This window comes from Chelon labrosus (assembly GCF_963514085.1).
Source record: "Chelon labrosus genome assembly, chromosome: 18".
NCBI lineage: Eukaryota > Metazoa > Chordata > Actinopteri > Mugiliformes > Mugilidae > Chelon > Chelon labrosus.
The window spans coordinates 5,913,394-5,920,956 of record NC_140351.1 but is presented as its reverse complement, the minus strand read 5'-3'; positions in this window follow the sequence as shown (position 1 = coordinate 5,920,956).

The following is a 7,563-nucleotide window of genomic DNA, read 5'->3' as shown; positions in this document are numbered from 1 at the left end:
CTACGGCTCCTTCGCTGCCAGCTGCCGTGCCATTATGTTTATGAGCTCGTCACCAGCCGCGTCTGTCTGCCATTTGGTCTTTGTGCTGAGAACCAAACAGGTTTTTAAGAGCTTTTTTTTTTTTCCACTTAAAGCAACTACCTGCAGCTGCCAAGAACAACACTGGGAGTGGAACAACTGATGGGTTAGCTGAACGTCATTATCGGCTGAAGCTCTGCTCACTGCTCTGAGAAAGTGACCACTTTTACATTATCACATTGTGATTGTCATTTTGAACACTGATTTGAAGGGGAACTACTGTTTTTTACAACCTGGACCTTATTTCTGGCATAAAATACGATCGTTTACTCACCCATATAACTTTGGTGTCATTTGGAGTCCTTCAGAAGATATTTAGATCCAGTGAAGTGCTGCGTATATCCATATAGTGGGAGTGACTGGGGCACCAAAACGCAGCCTCTAAATAACGCATTATCTGACGCAAAACTCGTTCATTTCACCAATATTTTGTTATGATACGCTAGTGCTGTTCCCCGTTGAGTCCAGAGTTACCTGTTATCATCATCCGGGGTCTGTAGATTGACCTACTACCATCTGACCTGGATGATGTCATCTCTGAGCGCCGGGCGCACCCGCAACAGTCGGCTTGTTTACCTGTAATTTGCTACTGCTTGTTTTTTGCAACATGGCTGAATATTTTTCCGATTCTGAGGTTGTGGACGACGACTTTGTTTATGATCGACGTCCTTACCGCCAGAGTACACGGATGAGGAGCTCGTTGAAAGGAGGTTGTGGAGGCAGAGAGAGGAACAGCTGGCCAACGAACAACAAAACCGTCCACGAATAGATAACAGGTAACTCCGGACTCAACTGGGCATAGCACTAGCGTATCATAACAAAATATTGGTGAAATGAAGGAGTTTCGCGGCAGATAATGCGTTATTTAGAGGCTGCGTTCCGGTGCCCCACTCACTCCCACTGTGTGGATATACGCGGCGCTCCACTGGATCTAAATATCATCCGAACGACTATAAAAGGTCCAGGTTGTAAAAAACGTTGAAAGCCAACCAGAATAAAAGACCTTTATCTGGATTAATAACTCTAACATACAGTTGAATACCAAACTTCTTGGCTGTAACTGGAAGTCTACACTACTCTTGAAGAGTCACCGTAGCCTGGTGCAGACACAAGAAGCAGCCTGCAGTCCCTGTCCAGCTGCAGGCTGTCAGGGCTCATCTCACACTGACACTCTCCTGGCCTTTGAGGCTCTCGGTAAACTAGCTCACGGATCTCACACTGACCGGGACACTGGCAGACAGGGACTGCAGTACAGCACGACTACACCTTCCCCAACAATGAATGTATTTAAAGACGCAACAGCCCTTTTATAATCTAAAACAATGAAGCACGCTGATAAAGATTTAAGCGAACATGCAGGTCCCGCTTAAAAGTAATTGAGTATCTCAAATCTACCTTAAACAGCAGTTCCAGCTATCGTATAATCAGCACAGTTTGCTTTTTGCATAGAGGCAATAATGAGTTCAAATCGGACTCATAAAACCCTCATTGTTTCCAGGCACTCAGACTGACCATGTGGGGTTAAGGAGACTTGCGCAGTGCGTTTCGTACTCTGCGTGAACTGAAGCCTGTCTGCCAGGAGTAATAACACGAATGATTATGTCTCATTACACTAACCATTCTGTAGACGCTGGTCTGCTTTCTTCTCCCTGTCCCTGTGTGGTTTGGCTCCCAATTTCCGAGTATTTATTTATTTATTTATTTTGGAGCGGAGGGAGCATGCGAGAAATGTCGCTTAATCTTTTAGAGTAAACCGCTGGTTTTCTCCGTAGCCTCGTGCGAGAGTGACAGCGAGGAAGCGCCTGAACGGGAAAGGAATTTGTTGTGGGGAAGGCGATGTCAGTCACAGGAGTTAAACACAACAATCTCGGGAGGCACGGGAAAATTTATCTCAAATGGGTTCTGTAATTTGCTCTATTTGCTGGCTGGTTGAAAAAAAATAAACCTAACCCTAAAATGGTAAATAAGCTGCATAATTTCTGATTTAACGTTAATTCACTGCAAGCCCGACTTACAGTTTGAGAGGTGTTTGGTTAAAAAAAAAAAAAAGCAATGTATTCATCTTCATACAAAGTTTTAACACCAGCTGGAATCCTGTGCCATAGATAGCGGCAGCATGATAGATAAGATCGATACTCTCTGCGCGGACTTAACTCGTGAAGGGGATTATTGTGCCCTGCAGAAGTTTCATGTCAAGGTGGGAAACTTGCACTCGGATTAGAAGTTAATACTTATGACTTCTGCTGCTGATGGACATAGCTGGGGAAGTTTAGACGCCTTCTTCTTCTTCTTCTTCTTCTTCTCTCCCTCTCTCTCTCCCGGGCTCTTTCTCCCCTTCCCTTTTTGTTACTGTTTTCAGAATCGATCGCCTGCTGCCTCCTAAATTATGCATTCTGCAGCCCCGGTTCGAAGGGCTCCCAGGTGGGTTTGTCAAAGGAAGGAGACACATGTTGTAGGGCAGTGTGGCTGGGAGCGTCAGAAATCCATACAGGTCACAATCATGTCACCCCGTCAGTTTTAATCAGCCGAGCCCCGAGTACAAGCTGGTGACAGGGCTTAGAGGTTTAAGGGATATATGCCTCTGCCTCGGCTGCTCCCCCGGCACACAGGATCTGGTTCAATACTCCTGGATGCCGCTGACAGAGACTCATTATCATCAGTGTGTGGCTCGCGGCTGGGCCGGATGATGAGACGTACACAGCACTGGTCCGGGCCTGTTCGACAGCGCGTTCCCATGCCACAGCGCAATTTGTGCTTGATAGGTTTATCGGAGTCTTTATCACCGCCTGCAGGTTTCGCTCTGGGCGTAATGACACGTTGTGTTGCAGCGCAGCGGCTTCCTCGCATGAACAAGATCGTTTAAAAAGTTGACACCTACTGTATTTCCCAAAGTCATAAACCGCAATCCTACCCGAGAACGCCCTAAAGCCATGCTAGTGCTAACACCAAGATGCTAATGCACTCAAAATAAATATGCAAACACTTTTATGATTAGCTGGTGCAATGCACATTTATCATAAAACATTTGTTGAGAGCTCTGAGCGCAAATGCCAATCTCACAGTGCTTAAGGAAAAGTTGGGATAATTGTAGAAAGGTCAAGACTCAACAACTTTATTAGACCGACGTGTTTCGGCTCGTAGCCTTCCACAGGGGTCACCGAGAAACATGCCGAAAAGGACCATTTAAATAATGTAAAGAAGAAGTAAAAAGAAAGTGTTATTTTAAATGGAAACAATCAATCACATACGTGCGCATACACTGACTGGCCCAAAAAAAATTAACTTAGCAAATAGGTAGGAGCCTCCTATTGGATAATTACTGCATGGGTGATTATCTTTCAGCTGGCAACAAGTTATTTAACCCCAAATGATGCAATGAGTAGTTTCTCATTTCTTAAACAACCATGTCTAAAGACACATCCCGTGGTTGTGGAAAAGATGTTAGTCTGTTTGAGAAGGGTCAAATCATTGGCATGCATCAAGCAGAGAAAACATCTAAGGAGATTGTAGAAACTACTAAAATTGGGTTAAGAACTGTCCAACGCATTATTAAAAACGGGAAGGATAGTGGGGGACCATAGGCAGATGAAGTGATGCACCCATCATGCCTAGTGTCTACTGTACAAGCCTGTGGGGGCAGTGCTATGATCTGGGGTTGCTGCAGTTGCTCAGGTCTAGGTTCAGCAACATTATGTGCCCAAAGAATGAGGTCAGCTGACTACCTGAATATACTGAATGACCAGGTTATTCCATCAATGGATTTTTTTCTTCCCTGATGTTCACGGGCATATTCCAAGACGACAATGCCAGGATTCATGGGGCTCAGATTGTGAAAGAGTGGTTCAGGGAGCATGAGACATCATTTTCACACATGGATTGGCCACCACAGAGTCCAGACCTTAACGCATTGAGATGTGCTGGAGAAGGCTTTGTGCAGTGGTCAGACTCTCCCATCATCAATACAAGATCTTGGTGAAACATTAAACATTAATTAAACACTGGATGGAAATAAATCTGGTGACGTTGCAGAAGCTTATTGAAACAATGTAAGAAACATACTCCACTGGTCTGGCTAATAAAGTTATTTTTCCTTATGAGGTTTAATGCATGACAAAGACCTGCAGCACAAACAAACTCTCAAGACCCTCGCGTCCTGATTGTAATCAATGGCTGCGGAAGGGATCAGGTTGCGGCCGTCTCTCGCCGTGAATCTTCCCACGGAAGGGCGAGCCAGCGTCCCTTTTGACAAAAGACAGTCAGGGAGCGCGGAGTGTCGCGAAACCTAAAAGGAGTGAAAGCACAACGGGGTCAAAAGAGCAAATCCGGCCTTCTGTTCTCCCTGCCTTTATTGTGAAGTTTGCGCAAGGCACGGTGTGATTCTCTTAACAGCGCCAGTGAAAAGAGGCTTGATTTTCACAGGCCAGCTGACCTGCTACGAGCAGGTGTGTCTCAGATACAGTTTCATTCTTTCTCTCTCCCTTTTCCTGTGCACTTCCCAGCTGACGATACCGCTGACCGAGCCAAGCGCTTATCAGGAGTTCAATAAAAAGCAAATCGGCTGAATTCCTCCTTTTTTTGCCAACAGTTGGGGACAACTCGGCCGTAACAGCGGCAGGATCGTCACGTCTATCAGTCCGGCGAATCGACTTTTGCCATTTTCACTCTCACTTAACTGTTTCTGTTCAACATGTAACAATATATGAACAGAGCGATTAGGAAGATGCCTTCTCATATTTCCACGTTGATGTCTGAAAGGGAAACACCTGATCTCTTCCTGTAAAGGGATAGCAGGTGAGGAAATCACCATTTCAAGCCTTTTGTAAAGAATGTTTGCAGGCCTAAAGGATTATATTGTACGTATAGAAAAACTCTCCATACATGAGAAACAATGACAGAAAGTTAGATGAATTGTCGCATACACTGATTAGCCATAACATTATGACCAGGAAAAGTAAATAACATTGACCATCTTGTGACAATTCAGTGTTCTGCTTGGAAACTTTTGGACCTGGCATTCATTGGTGTGGATGTTAGATGTTCCAGTAGCTTCCTACAAGCAGGGAAGTCCAGTGCAAATACATTTAAGCGTGTTTATTATGCATATAACTGTCTAGAAGGGAGACCTTTACACTATTAGGAGGGTGGTCATAATGTTATGCCTGATCGGTGTATATAAAAAAGTGAAATGCTCAGTATAGTGTACAGAACCACACTGATTTTTTATGATTTTCGGTTAAATGTTTCCGGCACACACAAGTTCAAAACTTCACACAAAAAGTGGATAATGTTAGTGTCATAATGTTATGCCTGATCGGTTACTTACTACTTTTTCCAGTGTTGCATGAACAGATTTATTCAAGCTTTGGTTAAAGACGTTTAGCTGTGCATAAAAAAATAATAAATAAAAGAAGCAGCTGCAGGTGGAAAACACGTGCTGCCGCTCTGAAGCCGCCGTGTTGCAGTTCGGGAGTGTTTTGCTGTTGTGTTGCTTTGTGTGAACAGAAACAAGCCTGGGAAGAAGCCAGAGACACAACATCCTGCAACACGATGTGACTCTCTCTGACCTAACACACAAACCGCTCAAAATAAACCTTCACACGAGCGAAGGAAAAAAAAACACGTAATGTTTGTTCAGACTCTTATCTCGTGCTGTACATTTCCTCTGGGGTTGTGCAACGTGAGCTGGAAGGTTTATGTTTGGGCCTGTAGGATGCATTATGGAGCCTTTCAGGAAGACATGCACGTCCAGACTCCCCTCCGCAGACTCCCGAGACGAGCCTCCGCGGCGCAGAACGTTCACCAGGCTGTTACTTTAAACCCTGATATATTGTTTCTTAAAAATCTCTCATCGTAGCATGAGAAGCTATAGCACGCCGACTCATGTTGACAGCTCACTTTAGGCTCTTCAATCATACTTTTAATAAAAATAAACCTCCCAGTTGATTTACTTCCCATGCAAGTGCCCCCCTTTTGAGTTTTTTTCCCCAGAGAAATGCTTTCTGATTTGTTTTATTTAATTAATTTAGTTAATTTTGAGAATCATTACGTTTAATACTGCAGAATAAAACAGGTTTTATGGAAAGTAGGATGCATAATAGTGAGGATTATACAATGCACATCTATATTTAACATTACTGGCAGCTATTAGTTTAAATTACTGAATTATTTTCTCCCTACCTCCTCTGCAGCTCCTTGCAGGTGATACTCCATCTAATAAAAACAGGAAGTGGATTTATCTGTGTAAGAAAAAAAGACTTAAACTAGGATAGTCGAAAGGGCCGATTAATTAATAAAAAGACACGCTTCGAGAAACTGTCCAACTGTCCAACTTACAGCAAAGTGCAGGAGCTTAGCTAATACTTTTTTATAGTATGGTAAAGTCGCGTTATTTTTTAATGCACAAAGCTGAAATTGAAACAAAAAGCAAACCAAACAGCGCTGACGAGAGGTAACATTAAAGATGCATGGAACGAGAAGCCCGGAAAAAATCAAACAAATAAAATCAATGACAACTTTATTTTTGTGCTGTAACATCCTGTCAAATGTTGAAATCGAGAGCAAGTGGCAGGCTGAAACTACCCTGCTCTGAATTAAACATATGGCTTCGGCCGACGTATTGTTGATGCAGAGCGGTCGTGTTTGCTGCAATCGCTCGTGAAGTGCATCTCTCTTTTGAGCGGCGCTCACCGGCGGGCCCGTTCATCGCAGGGGACACCGGGGAGATGCGTACCCAGACAGAACAGATTCTTGAAACTTGCAGGACTGGATTAGACGTCGGCATCGTTTTGGCAGAAACCACAAACACAAATGTATTTTCCTTTGTTGGAACAACTCTAGAGTTGTAACAGTGATCCGACTGGATGTTACAAGATCGTACTGTTTTTGTTCACCCTATAGGAGAGACATAAAAAGTCATGTGAAACGTGAAGACGTGAAGTTTGTAAGGAGGAATGAAAATGCAGAACCTTTTTATTTTTCCCACCAAATTTAATCTGATAAAAACGGCTCTTAATGTCTTTAGCCGTCATGAAATCCGCACAGACGAGGAGAAGCAGCCATGGGGTAATAACCCACGTCTCACATCACCACTATGACCTCATTCCACCTGAGCCAAGCTCCCAGCTGCCTCCCAGAAAGCCTCCAGGCCAGAGACGGGTTCCCGCCGAGCGTAATCTGCGATTCCTGACGAGCTCATTGTTGTCCCCTCCTCCGCAGCCGAACTCGCCGAGCCGAGGCCGCTTACGTATGAAAAAGAAAATGCATTAGGTGTTTCATAAAAGCCCACATGAAAGAGGCGAGTCGCTCAGGTGCGGCCCCGCAGCACCTAGTCACTCGTAACGAGACGTACCAAAGAGCCAGCCAATACAACGTTCTGCTGGGAAACTTTTGGGCCTGGCATTCGTTGGTGTGGATGTTACTTAGATATGTAGCACCAACCTAGACCAGACCAGGCACCCCCACCCCATAGCAATGACACTCCTTGAT